The following is a 22,710-nucleotide window of genomic DNA, read 5'->3' as shown; positions in this document are numbered from 1 at the left end:
TTGTCTAAAAGAATAGTAAAATAAGACACAATAAAGACTAATGGAAGGAGTATGCTTATCGAAATATAGTATGTATTATGCTTAATATAGACATACAACATATAACTTAGGCATATGGTAAGTATACTAAGTAAGCAAAGTAAATTTTAATGAGAATGCCCTTCAGTAATACTATGTACTCTGTCAGATACTATAAGGGTAGGACATACATCATTTGGGTTTGTCATTTTCTAAACCCAAATACCCACCACCAAGAGTGAATCTACTGTGAACTACACTCTGGGTCATAGTGATATGACCAACGTAGGTTCATCAACTTTAACAAACATTCCAATATACTGCAGTGGGAGGAGAAGGGAGCACAGTAGTCTACCTTATCCTCAGGTAACAGGTTCTAAGAGAATATTTACAACTGCAGATAGTACCAAACTCTAAATAACACTTTTTCCCTATGCCCATGTACTTAAATTACAAATTAGATACAATAAGAAATTAACAATATACTATAATGAAAGCTATTTAAAACTTATTAACCGTTTATTTCTAGATATTTTACGTCAAAACTGACCATCAATAACCGAAATATCAGAAAAGTAAAACCACAGATAAGAGAGGCAACTCTCTTCTATGGCAACTCTATGCATTCTGTTGAATTTTGATATGAACCTAAAAATGCTCTAAAATAAAGTCTGTTAAAAGGGAAGAAAAAAGACCAGTCTTTACAATCTCTGCCTGTCATCACCCACAACTGCTGGGATCCATTCTCAGTTCTCTTTCCCACTTAGCAAACTCTTAAGTTCACAGCGTTTTAACCACCATCTTTAAATTAATAAGCTCCAAAGTTGATTTCCAGCCCTAAACTCCAAACCTACATTTCCACTGGACTCTTAAAAATCAACATTTTCAAAGCAGAACTCATTGACCAACGTGACTGAACAAGATACTAAACTAAGAATAAAAATTAGAAAAAATATAAAATTATCCCTTGCCAAAGAAATGGTTACACATGTGGAAAATCCAAGAGAACCAATGAAAAGCCTGTTTTGTTTGGTTTGGTTTTTTGGGAGGGGGTTGGGGGGACCCGGAATCAACCTTATGACCTTGTGCTTGCCAGGCAGGTGCTGTACCACTGAGCTATATCCCCAGTGCAAAAAGCTGTTTTTAAAAATAAGGTTACTTGCCTAAAATTATTTAACATGCAAAAAAAGGATAATTTCCTAAGTCAATCAGATACAAAATAGACACTCACCAACAGCTTTCATAAACTAGACAATGAAGTGAAAAAGAACACTTATGATAGCAATAAAACATCAAATATGTAAAATAAATATAATAAATGTATAAAACTCATGTAGAAAGATAACATTAACACACTTAAATGACACAATAAACTAAGAAAAAGTAAAACAGCTCATCACATTCTTGGAAAAATATTCATCATAAAGATTTCATAATATCTAAGTTAATTTAGAAATTTAACACAATTTGAATTAAAGCAGAAGTATTCGTTTTCTGTTAGTAGATGAGCAGATTCTAAAGTTCATACAGAAAAACAAGCAAACAAATAGCCATGGAAACTGAAAATAAAGAAAAATGAAGGGGAAGGAGACTAACCCTAACTGATAGTAAAATTCCATGACCTCAGTAAGGAAAACTGTGAGCAACTAGAATACAAAGAGCCAATGAAATAGAATATAAAGGCCAGAAAGTCTCAAATGAGATGTAAATTGAGTATGTAATAAAGGCAACAGGGTAAAGGTGAACTTTGTAAGTGTCTGAACAATGTAGCCTTTTAAAGAAAATAAACCTGTATTCATAACTCACTATATACACCAGGATACAATTCAAAAGATTTAAATGTAGAAAATTAAACCACAGAAGTACAGAAAGAAAACAGGGAACACGGGTAAAACTTTTTATAATTTGGAATAAAGAAAGGCTTTTTGCATCAAAATTTAGGTGCCAGAGAATAAATAAATATACTGGGTTGCACAAAGAAGCAGGATCTTTTGCATAACATAAATGCAAATACACACACACACACACACACACACACACACACTAAGCAAACAAAAAGTCAAAGTGAAAAGAGATGGCAAACCAGATGACATTTGCAACCCAGGAGACCAAATCTCCCTAATTTAAAAGGGTCTTCTAGAAATTGGAAGAACCCAGTAAGTAAGTGGACATATAATGAGAAAAAAGCAAATAAAAACTACATTAAGGTACTATTTTTGACCCATCAGGACTGCCAGAAATTCAAAAGTTCGATATAATATTGTTGACGAAATTATGAAAAATGAAGATAGTCTCTAAGTGTTGAGAGTAAAAGAGTAAAACAGAGTCAGTGGAGGGAAGTCAGTAACATTTATAAACTTCTTCCTTTTCTGGAGAGACGGGCTTTTGCTAAATATTCCACACTGGTCTTGAATCCATTACAGTAACTACCCAACTTACAAAAACTCAAGTTCCAGATTTTCACAAGTGTACTTTGCTAGGTTATGAATTTGACTTATAAACAATTCTCCTAGAACAGAACTCATTCAAAAGTAAGAGATTTACTGTATGTATCCCTCACTGTCCTTAAACTCACAGCCATTCTCCTGTCTCAGCCTACTGAGTAGTGGGATGCATCACCATGCCCAGCACTCACTGACATTTAACAAGCTCATGTTGGGGCCATAATTATGTATCATTGCTGGATTTGAACTACTGTCCCATTAGGTAGTTTTGTATTAATTTTATTTATAAAAAGACAAAAGTGATTAGACCCATTTGTTCCAGCAATGGTACAAACCACCCAACTGGACAGTTATGCATCTACCACCAGTGGTTCAAGCCAGTGGGAAGATGTTGAAGAATTCCATTTCTAAAAATTTATCTCAGAGAAATCTGCATATATACAGGATATACTCTGAAAGATAATACCCAAAGACTATAAACAAGCCTATTTCAGTGGCACAAGCCCATAAAACCAACACTATAAAGTGAACTAGTCATTCCAGGGTGGTTCAGGTTCATCCCACAGGTCTTTCATCTCTCTAAATCCCCTTCTGTAAACCCATCATGTTGCTTCTGCTGCCTGTACCTAATTCTGTCTAACCTGGTTTCCACTCCAGATAGATGAGATACTGCTCCACTGCTCCAGGGAGGAAGAATGCTATGTCAAGGAAGACCGCTGGTAGTCTGACCTGGTGAAAGCCACGTGTGTCCTTTGGCTCCAGTCCTGCAGTTCCTGAATCTTGTTGCTGCAGAATAAACCCACTCCTGGCTGCCCAGTGGCCACTTGAGATCACCTACTCACTCTTTTCTCTCCCAAGTTAGCAAAGACAATCTAACATCCAATGTTCCTCCTCACATTCCTGCACTGAGTTCTCAGGAAATAGCAGTAAGTCAAGGCCCTGGTTTTTTCTTCACCCTGATCCCATCTATTATGATTCAGCTTTGCACCTAATTTTTTCTTCCTCAATCACTTCTATCTGCAGCTGGTGATTTGGTCAAAAGAGTGGTAGGAAGTATGACAAATTCTAGTGCGAAGTCACATGCTTCCTGGAAACTGCCAATGGTTACTTTCTAAACTATTGTTCTATATTCTGAATTCTCCCTTTTTTGTAATTACTCCTTCTAGAGAAATTTTGGATTAAATTTTCTCTTTATGTTGTTGGGCTTTTTCCTCCACCTGGAGATCCTTGCTGTCTGTACATATTTAAAAGTGAGACAAAGCTAGGTGAGTGGCTTCTTTTAGTGTAGTGTGCAAGATTTTTCTCTTACTAGATGTCCCTCTTGAATAGGAAGATGTATCATGCATCACTTTCTGGTTTCCAGAGCAAGACTTGTCCAAAGGCATCCACCAGAATGAAAAGTCCCCAGAAGACCAAAAACAAAAACAAAAACTTCCAAGTAGCTTTATATATTCACGTTGGTGTATATCTATAGGACCACCCAGGGAACTTGATCCATCTACCTGTTTATAAAAAGGGTCTCACTATATAATTCAGCTGGCCTTGAACTATGTACCTGGTTTGACCTAGAACTCTCAGTAATCCTGCCTCAGGCTCCTGAGTGCTGAAATTACAGGCATGCACCATCCACAAAGGAAGGCACAGGGTAAATCTATACAAACAAGAATTTGAGGGTTAAAAACAATCAACTGCTGCCCTCAAGAGAAACAAGACAAGAGAACAGAAGACAAAGTGCAAAGCATTTTCTGGCATGACAGCCTCCAGACAACCTATGAATTTACCATGTATGTGGCATAATTCCCATACTGTCTATGTGAGCTGAAACCTAAGCAGGACCTTGAAAGGAAATTCTGCTTCTCCAAATTCTCATTGTTTTATGTTCACTGGTTTCCAATTTCCTGTTTCTTCCAACTCCACTCTACTAAAGATTCCTTACTCCCTGTCCACCCTGACCCCTTTTCACTGCTATTAATTATGTGACAAATAAAAATTTCATTTAAGGTATACAGAATGACGTTTTGACTGTAGATATTGTGAAATGATTATCACAGCTGGGCTAATTAACAGAGTCCTCCTCTCACATAGTTATCATGTATGTGGTAAAAATACTGAAAATTAGGCCTGGGATTTATCTCAGTGGCATAAGCACCTGCCTTGCAAGCATGCAGTTTTGAGTTCGATCCACAGTACCAAAAAAAAAGAATACTGAAAATTAGCAAATTTCAAGTATGTTATTAATCATAGTCATCATGCATGCAGAAATTATTTATCTTATAATTTCAATGTTTCTCCAATTTCCTCATTTCCTTTTTCCCAGTCTCTCTATTATAAAAAGTTTTATCACTTTCCAATCATTTGTTGGAATTTCAGAATGAAGAGGGGTGAAAGTTTGATGTCCTGTGCTCACCAATGGGATCATACTGGCATCTCTGAGAAGTAGAACCGTCATTTTTTTTAACAGATTTCAGCATATCTCCCTGGGAAAAATACAGGTTCTTGAACTCATATATTGGTCTTCAGAGAGTAAATGTTTTCTAACGAAAACATGGTTCTACCTCAGATGCAACCCTTTAGATAAAACTAAAGAGAATACAACATCAAGGATTCAAGCTGGTCCTTCACCAAATATACAAATTTCAACTTTTCTCAGTGGGAAGAAAACACATGCAAACTTAAAAACCTTATTCAGAACAGCACAGTAGCCACGATTAACACACTTATTGAACACATGTATCAGAAGTGTGCAAAATGTTCACCCATTCCCAACCCTACAGCCAATCCAAGTTTCAGGTCACTCATGGGAAAAGTACAGGTACCTGATACTGAGTCAAGCTACAATAACTACAAACCTGAGAAACACACACACACACACACACACACACACACACACACACACAGATGAACCTACTGAATAAAAGCAGCCAGATGTAAAAAGGCAGAAAGCATAAGAAGGCCTTATGTAAAATGTCCAGAATAGGCAAAGGACACACAGACAAGAAGTAGATTCGAGGTTGCTGGGAATATAGAGAGGGGAAAGAATGACAACTAACAGCAGTAGGGTTGCTTTTCATGCAGTAAAAATATGCTAAAATTGGATAGTGTTAATAGCTGCACAACTTTGACTATACTAAAAATCACTCAACTGTATTATTTAAAAGGGTGACTATTATAAACATGAAATTACAGTTTGTTTGTTTGTTTGTTTTTTTAAATCCCCTGGGGCCGGGGAATTAGCTTAGGGGCACAAGCCACAAGCGCCTGCCTGGCAATCACCAGGTCATGAGTTCAATGCCCAGTATCAAAAAAAAAAAAAAAAATCTGATTGACATGTTTTGAAATTTTGTTTTAGTTTTTTCCTTCTTTTTTGGTACTGGGGATTGAACTCACAACCACACGCTTGCAAGGCAGGCGCTTATGCTGCTGAGCTAAATCCCTGGTCCCTCTTTTTTTTTTCTTTTTCGTAACATAAAATGGATTTGAAAGAAAAAAAATCATGAATGGATGTTGGAAAAAAAAATACCTATCATTCATTACCAAACAAACCAAAAAAACACAGTCCCTTATTCTTGTAAAACTTCGTAAGGCCCAAAACTACATTGACAGAATAAGTAAAAGATCATAGGAAACAATGAAATATATACCTTTTGCAAAAACTAAGAGGACCAAGAGATGGAGGGAGAAGAAAAAAAACTGTGGGGCCAAGGGGTTAGCTCAGCAGCATAAGCACCTGCCTGGCAAGCGCCCAGTTGTGAGTTCAATTCCTGACACACACAAAAAAAAGCGTAATGTATCAATTTCCCAGAGAAATATAATCATGTACTACAAACATGTTCCAATAAAAAAAATTTTTTTAAAGACTACATATAGGGCCTCAAATTCTAACTAGGACAGCAAGCCACACATTTATAGATTTGAAAAGCTACCAAACTATTCTCGAGTTAAAAAGAAAAACTAGGGCTGCAATTTGGCTCAGTGATAAGCACTTGCCTGGTCTATGCAAGGACCAGGTTCCATCTCCAGAGCTGTGAGAGAAGAGCAGAGAAGAGGAGAGGAGAGGAGAGGAGAGGAGAGGAGAGGAGAGGAGAGGAGAGGAGAGGAGAGGAGAGGAGAGGAGAGAAGAGAAGAGAAGAGAAGAGAAGAGAAGAGAAGAGAAGAGGCGGGGTGGGGCAGGAAAAAGAGGTCTAGAAAGGTTATGAAAGTATGCCTTTTCAGGCCAGGGATTTAGCTCAGTGGCTTAAGCATCTGCCTGGCAAGCTTGAGTTGTGAGTTCAATCCCCAGTACCAAAAAGAAAATATGCCTTTCAGTGTAAGGCCAAAAACAGAAACTTATGAGAACCAAGAAAATGAATTCCTCTTACTATAAAATAGGAAAGGGTACCAAACATTGGTCATGCTGGCACAGATCCAGCAACAATCTCTAAGGGAGATTCTTTCCTTATATTCAGCCAACAATGCTCATATGCTACATCCACAAAAGCACCACTAGTTTGTTTTTTCTTCAAAGTTTAAATAGCTTTCAGATATCGAACAACATTTTTGCACTAAATAATAGATGTATTGCTGATGTCCTGAACCACAGAAATGTAGAAAAATCATCTAATCATAGTGTATGGGTTTCAAGCAAACCTGCTCATAAAATCAAATCTAAGAAGATTAACTCAGAAGATTATTACAGACCACATGGTTTCACCACAGGCAGGACTGGTCTCAAATAGCCCCCACACAGGATGTCTGGCTACAATTAGAAGAAATATGAGAAATGTAAACTACCCTCCAACATAAAAAAAAGAAATAAAATGCTTGACACATACAAGTATGTGAAAAACACTAGTCTTGTGATCATTATACTATTAAAAAAATTATTTTAAGACATGTCATCTTCATCTATCAAGTGATAATATATACTTGATCCCCATAAGACTTACAGATGAGAAGCTTTTATGGTAATACACTGAAGCAAATATCCAAATTTAAAATTTTATTGAACTGCTAATCCTGTATTTAATTGTTTGATGATGAATAAACATGGGTATTATTGAAAAAAATTTAAGAGAACCTGGGTTTCTTACACAAATTGTTGCTGTCTCTATTCTAGCTTGAACGTAACAATCCTGTATTTTAAAGAGTCCTTGCCCTCTTTTACATTGGTAGGGCTCAAGTCCTCTGGGTTCTCATGCATTACTGTTTTCTGCCTCCTACTGAAAAAAAAATGTGTCAGCCTCATATATACTTTCTGGTTATACAGTGTGTACATAATATTAAAAGGCAAAAACTTAAAAATATCTACAGTTGTAGTCACAAATAAAGTTAATATTTCAGAATGGAATTTAAATCAATCATTTGAAAAGGAGACTCCTACATCCTGTGGGTATTTCTTGAATACTTTTATAGAGTGTCATTTTTTTCTCCACCCTGCCCTTTCCTTTACTGAATTTTCATACAATGAGCTTGCTATAACCATCACCGGATATAAGAACAACAACAAAAACATTACAGCTGGATCCTGTATTAGTCTCAGCTGCAGCTAAACCTACTTTCTTTTAAAACACCAACAAGAAAGTATCGAGGGAAGGAAGAAAAAGACTCATTTGTAGGAGAGTGAAGATTAATTCTTTATTCAAAGACTGACAACAAAAGCAACCCCTTTGTATGGTGTAACTACAGTTTGTCTTACTAAGTTTTCCAGTTCTAAAGTTCACCTCTTTATAAAACTATGGCCAAATATTTAAATAAAATTTGTATTATGCTACGCCAGCTAACTAATCACCTCCATATGGGGTGTAGGGCTAACAAACCACTGTACATGTCTGTTCCAAATTCACCCACACACATATTCCACTGACATCTGAGCCATTCAGTAACATCTTTTGGTTATCAATTTAATCCACTTTTACCAAAAAACAAGAAAAGTGAGTCTAAGTTTGACCTTGAAACAAACAGATGATTTTAACATATTTATAATAAAAAGTGACATTAAAGAAACTAAAGCAGTTATCTCTTCTGTTTATATATATATATATATGATCTGCTCTGTAAGATATAAATACTATTAGGCAAAAGGCCTGCATTCCTCAAAAAAGTGGAAAAAAAGGACTAAATTTAAGATATAAATCTTAACTAGAGCCTAACTATGTAAGAAAAATAGTTCTAAAAGACATGTTAGGAAAAATAAAGCAAAGTAGAGTAGAGCTACATGTGAAATGGTACTTTACAATTATTATTTTCTTAAATATGATGACTGTTGGGGCTGGGGATTTAGCTCAGCAGCATAAGCGCTTGCCTTGCAAGTAGGCAGTCATGAGTTCGATCCCCGGTACGGATGAAAAAACGAAATATGAGGACTGTTATTATGCAGACTACCCACAGTTAATAAATATAGTACTAAAATATTTAAGGGAAGAGTGTAACGTTTGTAACTTACTTTCAAATGGCTTGCCCACAAAAAAGAAAAGTGTCATTAAAAATATATGTGGAAGAAAGATTAAACTACAGTAAAACTTTAATAACTGGTAAATAGTACGTTGGTAGCATACCTTTCTTTCATATTTTGTAGATTTGAACACTCATATTGCTAATCACAAGTTTTTCCTAAATCCAAATACAACAATTCTAACTCGAAATATAAATGTGGACAAGCTAGGATCTTAATACGCTGATGACTGACATGCTGAATGTCTACTAATTGTTCAAGATTTTGATAAATTCTTCATATGGATACTCCAATTGTACTTGAGTTTTTAAGGGTTCATTTAAAATATGAGAAAATTGAAGTATACAGAAAGTACATGCAAATTCTCAGAACAAACCATTAACATTACAATGACTAACTTCTGCTTTGAACTAGAGGAATTATCTGAAACATCCTCAATGACTGATCAAGTACAACCAACAGGCAGAAATTTTAAAATCACACAGCCAAAGAGTGGAAGAAGATGACTCTCCGATCCCACATTTATAAGATTACTACAATTAGGAAGAACTAGCTGCATGATGTTTTCTACCAGGATTTATACAAACTCTGCCACAAAGTCAGGAGTAAGGAGTTGTGACAGTCCTATGGTTCCATCTTCATTTATTGGATGGATGTAATCATCACTGACAAAGAGGATTGTTTTCAGGGAAACTAAAGAAAAGCTTCAACTTTAAAGTCATAAAATTAAGGAGTTGTGCAAAAAATTCCCTGTCTAGCATGTGGAGAACATGCCCAATCTGGCCTTAACTCCTTATAACCAGTGGCAGGTGGCAGGGAATGCCCCTGACTGCCCACAATTTTACATTTTTTTTTTTTATGATTCTTTTAATTAAGGAAAGAGCACACCTGTGAAATCTGTTCCTGAAATTTCCAGTCACCAAAGAACTCACCTCTGTTTCCTAGCTAAAACCAAGATAAAACCACCCACATTGAGCTCTTGAGATTCAAGAACTTTTTCTACTAAATGTTCTCTGTGAAGGGAATTGCCAATCATAGGTTAAGATATTGGGACCCAGGGCACACTTCTGAATTGAGAACTCTTGAGCAAGCCTGTACCAAACTTCAAGGTGACTAGACTTCTCCCTAAAGAATTAAATTTCTTTCAAGGACTTGCAGAAGGATAGCAAAGTAGTGAGCGGCAGAGAAAGCCTCTCCAAGATTTGATGTCCAGAACCTAGAATGTAGCAACATAAAGAAGAGGAAAAGGTAGAAAGTGAGTTCCCTGGATCCAGAAAAGATCTGAAGACTTAAAGCCCATGGAGAGAAATAATCCAGGAATCCAGCAAAAATTAGAAAACCAGACCCACCACTGCAGGTTTGAGGAGAAGCCACTGCACCCCACAGTACACCAGCCTCTGCAGGCCCAAGGAAAAGAAGCTGTGCCACTTGCCTCCATTCCCTTCAAAGCCTACCACCACAGTCCTGGTGAAGAAGCAATACTACAACCACCACCACCCCACCTCCTGCCATGAGTCAGCAGGCTAGAGTGGAGGCCACACCCCAGGGAGCCACTATTTTAAGTGAAAAAGCTAAATTTTAGAAACATGTTACTTTGGGAATCCATAAATATTTAACTCCCCCCAAAATGGAATCTTTTCAAAGAATACTTGTTCAACATGAAGATTCTCTTTATATAAACCAATGACAGGTATCACTTTATTCTCAAAATATTTCATGCTCTTAAAAACACGGTCACATACTGAATCAAAGTCTGCAATCACTTGTCCTCCCACACTTGGGAAATAAAGTCTCATCATGTTAACAGCCAAATATTTGAAAGACAATAAAAATCTTCCCATTTTCCCATACTGTAACACAAACAAAAAGGAATTCATAGGGCTAGGCATATGGCTCAGTGGCACAGTACCTGCCTGCAAGCGTGAGGTCCTGAGTTTGATTACCAGTATCCAAAAAAAAAAAAAATTTCATTTGTCTGATTCCTTCTCAACTCAAAAAATTTTTAATCTAATTAGTGAAAGTTGGAAAAGGATAATCTTGATCATTTTATTTCCTCTTTGCTAAGAACCAAAAAGAAGTCCCATCTGCTAACAGAATATTAAACTGTCAGTGTCTTCCACCTTTGATTCTTGCATTTTTCTTATATTTGCGCTAAAATAACTGTAATCACAGGTTTGTCAAAAAAAAACCCAAAAGTTTGTCAAATGAACCTATTAATGTATTATAAGCATATGAATATATATCGTTTATATACTTCATATAGTGGGAGAAAGCATTAGTCTCAAAAAGAAAATATAACCTAGTGCGCAACTCTTAGTGATACATATATATATGCAGCTCTTAGTGAGACACACACACACACACACACATATGCTTAAAGAACATTTATTGAAGAGAAAATATTTTTCTCTCTGTACTCTATGGCAATGAGTGACAGAAAAGGAAACCTACCTGCTGCTACAGGTAGCATTATGCCACACACCCTTGGCTCCAGGTTACAGTACACCTCTGCTCAACCATTTGAACAAGAAGGGTATCTACTGCACCACATACACTTGGTGAAGTCGTGAATGGGCTAAATTCAGCGATAAAATCGAGAATCCAGCTGATCATCCTCAGTGTTGGCACGGAACTGGATAGACTTTAGGGACATCATAAATGTAAGCTGGCTTATACAACCAGGCCGAGTGGAGTCTCATAAGAAAAGGAGCTGTGTCTTTGTATATTTAAAAAGTAAATAACTTCTCTAAGATTTGTAATAAGATCCTCTTCTCTAAAGGATAGATAACTGTACAACTCATAGTTTGGTGAACAAGGAAGAAAATGAGGATGGCTTCACAAAGGGACCAACACAGTGTCCAATACACAAAGTCAAATACTGCTGTAATGATAACTACAACTACCCAGGGAAGGGAAACAGAGAAATAAACAGGTTAATCAATCCATCTCCCACCACAAACGACCCAGATCCCATTTTATGATTTCAAATCAAAGGATGTTATTTCAATTTCATTTTATAGAAATGAAAAAAAAATTTAAACTCTAGCAGCTACCCTAGTACTTAAATCAACTATTAGAAACACCAAAACAGTTACTGCCTTAATGAACCTTCATATTACAAACTGTGGTTTTAAAGAACCTCCAGAATGTGAAATAACAAATGTAACCCAGATGTTGACCAAAAAAAATGAAAACAAGATTGTTTTTACTTCATAGCAACCGAATAGGTCAACCCATTTCCTCCTTCAGAGAATTCTCAGAGGACCGCAAGCTCCACTCAAAGACCATGTGTTTAATATGTATCTGTCCACAGAAAAAGGAAATGCTGCTGTCCAAAATAAACGGGAATATTATACATTCCCATGAAAGTGAATTTTAAAATTGCAGTAAGGCTGTGTCTACACACTGTCAAACATCTGGATAAAAACTGGAGGGAAAAAAATCATGAATAACCAGGTATTAGGAAATTTTTTTCAATCATCAAAATGCTTAATTTTACAGTAAAAGTCTATTATAGTTTTATTTATTAATTACAGAAAGGTTTTTCAAAAAGAAAAAAGTTTTGATGAAAATTTTGAGAGGAACATTATTTTTTCCTGTTTGAAATGTTCCTAGAGACTCACTGAAAACAGTCGGCTAAAAGTAAATTTGGTCTGTGAAAGAAAATTACAAAATCTTAGCCAACTAAATTGACTCACATGAGTCTCTTCTAATATTTATATAATACTGACTGAAAGATATTTATCTGAAATAAATGCTTATTGAATTGTCTCCTGCCAAATTACAAAACACTTCAGAATCTCAAGTCTATGACTATCATGTCATTTGGGGAGCTGACATTAACTACAAAGTATACAAGTTTAGTTAACTTCAAAAGTCAGGAAAGAGGTACAGTTTCCTTTTTATTATTTGTATTAGCACATGTTTTATAGTACATAATGATTACAGTTATTGTGCAAAATTGGTATAAGAGAGATGCATTTTCTACTCTTATTCAAATTCAATAATTTACTATTTTCCCACAAATTCAAAAATAGTAAATACATATTAACTCCAAAAATATTTAATACACCTTAAGCATTAAGTATTAAAGTACTTAAGTATTTTGAGCACTTTGATAAAACCTACTTAAATTTCACTCCCCTTTAGAACTTGTATTACACACTGACAAACCTGCTTCCTAAAAGACCTGCCAATAAGCTTCCTGAGCTCTGACCACTCCAGCTTCCCCTTGACTCTTGCCACAGGACAAACTTCCATTTAAGCTGCGACCAATTCAGCCTACTGCCTACTTCAGATCTTCATTTGGGTATTTCAAGAACAAGGCACATTTTAATTCTACTTTCAATAAAAAAGCTAAGTAGTTCAGTACAGACAACCCTGCTGTCAAAAACACCTAGAAAAGCTCAATGAAGTATAAGAAACAACTGTCTGAAGGCATCAGGAGGCTAGGACCCAGGATTGGGAAGGCAGTGAAAATAGCCCAATCATTTGAGTTGTTCTCCTCGGGTCATTTGCCAATTCACAGCAGAAGCTGGGGGACCAATACACTAAACAGAAACAAGCAACTGAGAATAGGGTCAGTAGACTTCTCCACCACTCTTAGGGGGACAGGGGGCAAAAATTAAAGCAAACACTGCCATGTTTAGCCACTGCTAAACATCTGGCTTTCCCTTGGGACCACTGATGGCAGCTCTACCACAGAGAAAGGTAAACCAGAAAAACCAACCACTCTGAGGCAGGAGGATCGTTGTGAGTTCGAGACCAGCCTGGGCTACAAAGCGAGCTCAAGGCCAGCCTAAACTGCATGGAGAGACCCTGTCTCAAAAAGACAAAAAAAAAAAAAAAACCACAAAACAGAAAAACACACAAAAAAATTTTTAACTGAAATGAAGAATTCAACAGATGGCTTCAACAGCAATTAGAACTGAACAAAGGACTGATACAGCTAAGAAAATACAATGAAGTATGAAAGACAAAGGATGAAGAAAAAAATCTAGAATACATATATATAGAATATGATAGAGGACATGTCTAACAACAAGTAATTAGAGTCCTAACAAAGAGTGTATGAATGAAGAAATGCTAAAGTAGGAGGTAACGACCAAGAATTATCCAAATCTAAGATCAAACCTCATCACAACTCCACCAAAAACAAGAAAAACAACTAATCAAAGTAGATTCAAGGAAAGCCACATCTGGTCATGTGACACAGTAACACAGCAAAAAACCAAAGGCAAAGAAAAAAATTCTTAAAACAACCTAATGGGTTGGGGAGAAGATAACACCAATTTCAAAAGAGCAACAATATGACACAGCTGATTTTTCCACAGAAACAAAGGGAGCCAGAATGGGCAATGAGATGATTCCTTCAAAGCACTACTGTATGAAATTAACTTGATAATCTACAATTGAATGTCCAGTGAAAAATATCCTTCAAAAGTGGAAGCAAAGACATTTTAGAAAAAACAAATGAACCCTTGAAATGTTTTTCTCCTGAGTAGCATCACTACCTATCTAGCCACATAAACTAAAAACCCAGTCATCTTTGACTCCAGCACATTTACCTCTAAATCTTCTCTAAGCAATCTGTGTGTCCATTTGATTCTTCAAAATACATTTCATTACTAGTGCAAATTAGAGCAATACATAATTTCTTATAAGACAGGCAAACATTTAATCTGACAAACACCCAATGTTGATTAAAATATTAACAACCCTAAAAATTAAGAACACTACTCACCAGCACCTAGTGACAGTAATCTGTCAATACAGTATCCAGAAAAATTAAAAGCATGCCTGTAACTCATGACTGCAATTTCATCAAAATACTTTAAACAAACTCACACATTTATGAAAAGAAACAAGAAGCCTCTAGACCTCACTCAGTACTGTTTGTAACAACAATATAAAACCAACATATGAAATTCCTCTGGTGTGGTGGAGCACACCTATAATGCTGACACTTGGGAGACTGATACAAGAGATTTACTATGAGTTTAAGGCCATCCTGGGATACATAATGAATTCAAGAAAAGCCTGAACTACACAGCAAGACCCCGTCTAAAAAAACAAAAACAAAAAAAATGCAATTCAACATAGAATATAAATAAAATACGAGAGAAGTTAAAGTCTAACATTATTACATGATAATCTCACAAGCAAGCTATATAACATTACACAGAGTATGGTATCAGTCATAATTTTAAGGCAAAAAGAAAATCACTTATTTACAGATACACACATGTGCTAAAGTATAAAATATACACCAGAGGGTGCCACAGCAAACCCATAATGGCTGCCTCTAGAAAATACAAAGGGAAGAGGATGAATAGAACCAGGGATTGCTATACAAATGTAACTTAAACTTTATTCAGTAATTGTTAAAAATATTTATGAAAGGCCTACTATGTACAAAGTAATGTTTCAAGTCTTGAAATAGTCCTGCAAATATTACTCCTAATTTCATAGGATTTACATTCAAAAAGAGAAAAGACACGATAAATATATGATACATAAAGGATAACAAATGCTAAGAGGGGCCAAGAGATTTAGCAAAAGCGAGGTTGAGTTCAATCCCCCGCACCAAAAAAAAAAAAAAAAAAGCTAAGAAGAAAAAGAGCTGCAGAATGGGAAAAAGTGACAATGGGATGCTATTTTAAACAGGCTCACTGAGGAAAACTCCTATGGTAAGGAGACATTTTGGCAGAAACCTGAATGAAGAGAGAAACACCACATGTCACCATAGGGGCAGCAAATACAAAAGCACCCAGGCAAGGGTGCACCTGGCAAGTTCAGGCAGTGGCAAGGAGACCAGTAAGCCTGTCTTGAATAGAATGGGAAAACAGAGATAGGAAACGCTGAGACAAACAACTAGAGCAAGAACCAAGGACAGCCCCCAAGGTATGATTTTTTTGTTCTTTTTTCAGGTATTTTTAAAGAACTATTAGCCAGACTTGGTCGTGCACACCTATATAAAGTCCCAGCACTCTGAAAGACTGAGGTAGAAAGACTGCATGTTCTAGCATGGTGGGCAACTCAGTGACCTAGAGTCAAAATCTCAAAAAAATGTGAAAAGCACTGGAGATTGTAGCTCAGTACAACCTGGGTTCAATAACCAGGACCAGAAAAAAATATACACTTAAAAAAAAAAAAAAAAAAGAATTTGTGACTGAGACAATAAACTGTAGACAGCGTACAAAGTCTTTATGTCTGGCCCTTTTACCAAAACAGCTTCCAGCTCAAGCAACAGAGTGGCACAAGGTCTGAGAACAGGCATCTGAGTGAGAGGAGGAGAGGGCAGAATCAGAGAAACACAACCTATTCTGAGTAAACACAGGTGAATTATTAGAAGGGAAAGCCCCAAAGGTTTTACCCTGACAAATAGAAGAATGACACAGCCACATACTAAGAAAAGAAAATGGATCTATAGTGCTCTATTTAAAGAAAAAAAATGATGAGGACAGTGGCACACACCTGTAATCCCAGCATTCTGGGAAGCTAAGATAAGAGGAGCATAAATTCACATAGCAATTTAGCAAGACCCTGTCTCAGAAAATAAATCCTGGGGATGTAACGCAGCATAAAGGCCCTATACCACAAAAACAGAAAAAAGGAAGGAGGATGAAAAGAATGGAGTAAAGAAAACTTAAAACAATGTCATATAACATTAATAGTTATTGATCTAATTCTGAATAAGAACATGAGCGCTTATTTCATTATTTTTTGCATTTTTCAGTATGTTTTTATAAAGACTTGAATTATATATCGCTCCCTCCATGTATACAACTACCACCCTAATCCACCACTCTGAAACTCACCTAAACCACTGCAATAACTTCCTCCTTGGTATCCCCACGTCTTCCCTCCTTTTTCTTCCAATCCATCTCCACTCAACAGCCCAGAATTTCCTTTTTTAAAAAGTCAGGGTAGGCAATGAGTAAGAATATGGACTCTCAATCCAGGAAACTAGGTTCAAATCATAGCTCCACCATTTATTTACTAGCTGTGAAATCTAACAAATTACTTAGCTTCCTTATGTCTCCATTTTCCTATCTGTAAAAGTGATAATACTGCAAAGAGCAAACATAATAGAACATGTAAAGCACACATGACAGAATCTGACACAGAGCACTACATAAATATCAACTAAAATTATTGAAATAAAAAATCTAATGCCATTCCCTTGTTCAAAATCCTTCAGTGACATTCTGAATTTAGAATAAAATCTGCATTCCTTACCTACTTTTGTTTGTTTGAGAAAAGGTCTCACTATGCAGTTCAGACTGACCTTGAACTCACTATGTAGCCCAAGCTGGCCTTAAACTAGCAGTGCTCTTCCTGCCTCAGCTTCCCAAGTGCTGGCAATACAGGTATGCGCCACCACACTCTGTCATTACTTACTAAATGGCCTGAACTATCTCTCCCACTTCACCTTCTGTTCAAAGCCATGCACTGAGGTCTGGCCACCTATCCTATTTCTCCAATCTCTTGACTGCCTTCAACATATTTAGTATAATTCATAGTTTATAAACCTCTTTACCTTTTTGGCTTCACCATCTTAAACATAATCTCCATGAACAAAAGATATTTACCTGACTTATTCACCACTTTGGCCCTTGTGCAAAGCACAGGTTTTGACATTTGGTGGTGACCATAATATCTGAATAAGTGATTATAAACAGTATTCTCTAAAAGCATATCTAAAGGTAGCTATCCTGGCTGGCACGGTGGCATACACCTGTAATCCCAGCAAGCTATCCTGTCAGTTTTAAAAATTCAAAAGTTCAGTGTAAGCTTACAACAAAACATCATACTGTACCCCCATAAACATGTGCAATCTGTACTACTGTCAATTAAAAATAAAATTTTAGGGCTGGAGACGTAGCCAGCAGCAGAGTGCTTGTTCAAGTCCTAGTACTACATGCATGCATACACATGTGTGTGCATACACACACACACACACACACACACACACACACATATATGCATCTCAGGGGATATAGCTCAGCAGCAAAGCTCATGCCTGGTAAGTGCAAAGTCCTAGGTTTGCGTCCCAGTATCAAATATACAATTACACATTACATTGGTTATTAGTTTCCTATGAATTGACTAGAAATATAGATAGCATTTTATTGCTTTAATACATATCAATTTTTTAACAAAGACAAATTCCCTCGAGGCTGGGGATTTAGCTCAGCGGCATAAGCACCTGCCTTGCAAGCAGGCGGTCGTGAGTTTGATCCCTGGTACCGATAAAAATGAAAAAGACAAAAAAAAAAAAAAAAAGACAAATTCCCTCAAGAGTTTTCTACCATTTTTCCATAAAACCTTTTTTCTAAGTTTAGAAAAATTTGGATAAATTTAAACATTTAATTAAAAAAATTAATTTCTAAAAAAAATTAAAAAGCATATACTGAAAAAATAAAAGGCACATACTGAAGTTTCCTCCCTGCTCATATACTCTGTTAACCTTCCCAAACAGGTAAGCATTGTTATTTGCTATTTAATATAAGCATTTCCTTTTTTCTAAAAAACAAAAATGGTAGTATACAATGAACACTGTGCTTTTGTAACTTCACAAGCTATTTTGGAGCTCTTTCGGTATCAATTCACAAAGAATTTCCTCCTTTCCTTTCTACAACTTCGCAACTTTCATTCAGCATCTAAGTAGATGATTTATTTCACAGGTCTCCTGCTGATACACACTAAAGCAGTGAATAATGCTGTGCCTGTGTATCTCACATGTGTACAAATGTATCTGCAGATTAAATTTCTAAAACTGCTATTGCTGAGTCCAAAGACTTATATACTTGAATTTTAAAAGCTACTGTCCAGGGGCTGGGGATTTAGCTCAGCAGCATAAGCGCCTGCCTTGCAAGCAGGCAGTCGTGAGTTCAATCCCTGGTACCGATAAAAAGGAAAAAGACAAAAAAAAAAAAAGCTACTGTCCAATATTCCTATATATATCAGAATCCACTCAAAGAAAAAGCCATCACTTTAAGGGTCTGAAATAGAGGGAATTTAAGATAAGGAACTGCTTATAAATGTGATACAAAAACCACAAGGTCAAACAGGAAATAGTAAGAACCCATGGATTACCACAATCAAAAAGTAACTCCCATCTCAGAGGGTTGAAAAGGCTGAAATCAAGAAGGAAAAGCTGGAGCCCAAAACACACCTACAGAGACACTGGTGGTTGTGACAAAATGAAGGAGAAACTATGCTTTTTCCCTTCCTCTAGCCATCTACTCTCTGACCAATGGTTCCCAAGAGCCAAAGACAGCCAAAGGCAGCTAAGCTGATCAAGAACCTGGGAAGTGAGGCCTGCAGGGGTGAATTCTTCTACAAGGGAAGGGCAAGAATTGGATCTGAGCTAAAAGGACACAGGTTATATTAAGCCTTCTTGAGAGCTGTGACTAATTTACACTTCTACCAGCAAATGCTGAGGCAGCTTTGCCAACATTCTGTTTTCAAATTTGGGGTTATCACTTGTCTGAGAGGTGAAAGGTGGTATCTCAATCTAGTCTTAATTTATATTCATTTTACTGAATGAGGTTGAGTGTCATTTCACTTCTTTACAGACTTAACCCTCATCTTCACTGATGGAGTGAAGAGGACATGAGAGGGGAGCCAATTAAAGTTAATTCACCTCATCTGCTATAAATGGGCCATTCAGAATATCAGACAGATGGTGGCCATGAGCCAAACTAGCCAGTCACCTTCTAAGTAGAGACATATTCCAAGAACTGTTCTAGAAAAATTGAAAGGCAACAAAGCACCAACTTAAAAATACCTTAACTATACTCTGCACACATTGCAAGAAACAATGTGTTCTTGTAATCTTGTACCCCCACTTGCTCCTCTTTGTAACTGCCTTCCAGCCATTCACACACCATTCTCTTATCTCACATCAAAAGAACAATACTCTGCACAAAAAATTAAATTATAAAAACAGCAAGAAATCAGTTTTTAAAGTATTTTACCTGACCACTATAAAAAAAGATCCTTTAGTTAAATGACCTTCACTTTCTGCCATAGCTATTGTCTTACTAGATAACAGTATTTACCTCACCTTCTAAACAAAATGAAACTACTCCCTCAAGCACAGAAGGAACTTCTGTAGTCTGAAAATTTACTAAAAAACATTATGCTTCAATTGGTTGGTAACCGAACTTGTTCTCTCTCAAAGGACTGAACTTTATTTTTTGAAAACATGAATTTTAAAACACAGCATTCTTTAAAAATCTAAATGGTATTATCTTAAAGAGGTATGTTGAGCCAGGTATGGTGGCCCATATGCCTGTAATCCCAGCACTCTGGAGGCTGAGGCAAGAGGATTTTAGTGAGTTTGGGCTCCAAGCAAGACCCCATCCAAAAAAAAAAGTATGTTAATTTCAAACCTTTAACAATAACAGATAAACATAAGCACATCAAGTTTATCCAATAATCACCATGACTCATAATTCAAAACTGTGAAAGATTTATTTGATTCAAGATTACTTATTCCAAGACTGCCAAACATATTTTTAAGTATCTTCCACAATGCAAAGAAGAAATATTTTGATAAATCAAAATGTTTGCCAGCACCTAGCATGCTGCCAGGCAATTCAGTAGGCAATGGATAAATATCTGTTCACTGTCGAATGTTCCAGAGAGGTTAACTAAATATTATACCTAAAACATCTGCATGTCTTTTATAAGATGATTTTTCAAATCTCAGAGTAATAGATATTTATTTCAGAAACTAAGAAAATAAAACATCCATAATGTCATGTTTTTACACTATTCAGACTGGAACATATAAAACCTTTTTTTTTTTTAGACGAGGTCTCACTATGCAGTTCAGGCTGGCCTCGAACTTACAGTGATCCTCCTGCTTCAGCTAGCTGAACATTAGGATTACAGGCATGCACCACCACACTCCACTAAAACTGCTTTTTTTTAATGGCTGGAAAATGTTTCAGTTAATAAACTCAACATATTTACTTCACCATTCCCCGACCACTGGGCACTACTGCTGTTTCCAATTTTTTATGACAGTGTAATGGACATCACCACGCATCACATATTTTTTTGAATTTCAATGTTTCCCTGGAATATACAATATTCCCAGGAGAGATATTAACAGCCAAAAAATAATTTTAAGGCTTCGTTGTTGTTGTTGTTATGGAAATCGAACTCAGGAACTTGTGCTTGTCAGGCAAGAGTTCTAAGACTTTTGATACATAATTTTACCCTTTGTTAGGACCCTCTAGATCTATAAACTGCTGGAGTACACCAGCTTCCTTTTACCTTCAAGTCCTCCACACTTTAGTCAGAGTCAGAAAACACACTCCCAAACAAAATCTCCAAGCTAGAGAGCTTCCTTCACTCTAATGTTAAATGTTTAAATACTACAGTTGTTTGCCTTTATTTTCTAACAAGGGGAAAACTGCTACACTAGATTGCAATAGGCAAAATGCAGGGCATCCAGAGGAAATCCATTAGTTAGGATCCGGTGTCTCCAGACCGACAGCCTGGCTTGTAGGAGGGTTTGCAACTGGGCTCCTTCTTGTCACAGCACTTTTTCATAAACAACACGCCCACTGGGTGCCACAGAACTACCCTGATTTTAACTATGAAAACTGAACTCGCTAAATGCCATGACTCCTGCCAACTTCCCACCAGCCCCACAGCATCACTTCTCTAAGCAAAAACGTTTCCCTTGGAGGAGCACTTAAGTTCTAGAAGGCACCTTGATTAACCACTTCATCCTAAAGCCTTCAATACTGCTGATTCTTACAGGCAGCTGCTGCAGCAGCCTGTAATTAAGATTTTTCTAAACACTCCCTTATTACACGAGATTCTGACGATTCCGTCTGTCAGCAAAAAGGAGATCATTAGAGACAGTATAGGAAGCCTTAACCCAGAGCGTTTCTGCAAAGGAGAAGGGCGGTTAACCCTTTACTTCTGAAATCGATGGCTCATTCCACACAGAGAGGAATGTTATCCTGTTGAAAACCTATTTCACGCCGTGATACAACAGTAATCTGTATTCCACTAAATAATTTACAACAGACTTCCAGCAAAAGCCAGTGGATCGTCAGGCACATCCTGAGCCACGCCGGTACCGGCATGACCCACTTCAGAATCCGCACCTGATCTCAGCTCGCACCTCAGCTGTTGGTTGTGGCTCCTTGACTCCCACCCTCGGCAACAGTGACTCCGATGTTTTTTTCTTTTCTTTTCTTCGAGGGGGTGATTGCTTACTCTGTAACCTTTGCTATTCCATAAAATGCCCACATACGCACTCCTTTAACTGCTCCCCTCCCTCGTTTAAAGAATTCCCAGAGACTACTTCTGACCTAACGCCAGGAACAGAATCATGATTTCCCATCAATATAGCCTCTCTTTTCCCCACCCGGACGACGCCGGAGGAGCCCCAATTCAAAACTTTCCCCTCCCCATTTCCCACGGGCGCGCCCGATCCCGCCAGCTAAGAACAGAAGCTGAAAAGGGGTCGCTCAAATGCCTGTGCTCAGGAGGGCGTTGACGCCCTCGGTGACACAATGTGGGGAAGGTCGCCCCCTAAGGTCCCCCGCTTCACAAGGGCCACCTCTTTTCTCCGAGCCTCCTCGGCGACCCCGGCCCGCGGCGGCCCTAGTCTCGCTCGCGCCGCGCGGCGATTCCCTCACCCCGGCCGGGCGTCCCCGCCTCGCCTCCGACCCGCGCGCCTCGGGCCTCGCGCGGCCACCAGTCAGCAGCGACATCGCCCAGGACCCCGTCTCCTCAAGCGACCCTCCGCTCAGGCCGCCGGTGGACCGGCCACGCTTCCCA

General features: G+C 37.5%; 1 protein-coding gene and 1 pseudogene across 3 annotated transcripts in view; both read right to left on the bottom strand.

The window, feature by feature from the left end:
- Nucleotides 1-22,710, bottom strand: part of Cyth3 (cytohesin 3) — a 155,753-nt gene that overhangs the window by 83,782 nt on the left and 49,261 nt on the right. The gene's annotated exons all lie outside the window — the stretch shown is intronic.
- The window catches only part of LOC134472490 (large ribosomal subunit protein uL23-like), an 80,140-nt pseudogene extending 57,430 nt beyond the window's left edge, over nt 1-22,710 (bottom strand).

The sequence above is a fragment of the Cavia porcellus genome, unplaced genomic scaffold (assembly GCF_034190915.1).
Source record: "Cavia porcellus strain 051 isolate PalLab524CR breed Dunkin Hartley unplaced genomic scaffold, mCavPor4.1 scaffold_23, whole genome shotgun sequence".
Taxonomy (NCBI): domain Eukaryota; kingdom Metazoa; phylum Chordata; class Mammalia; order Rodentia; family Caviidae; genus Cavia; species Cavia porcellus.
Note: the sequence above shows the minus strand (reverse complement) of the source record. Positions and strands in the feature narration are given on the sequence as shown.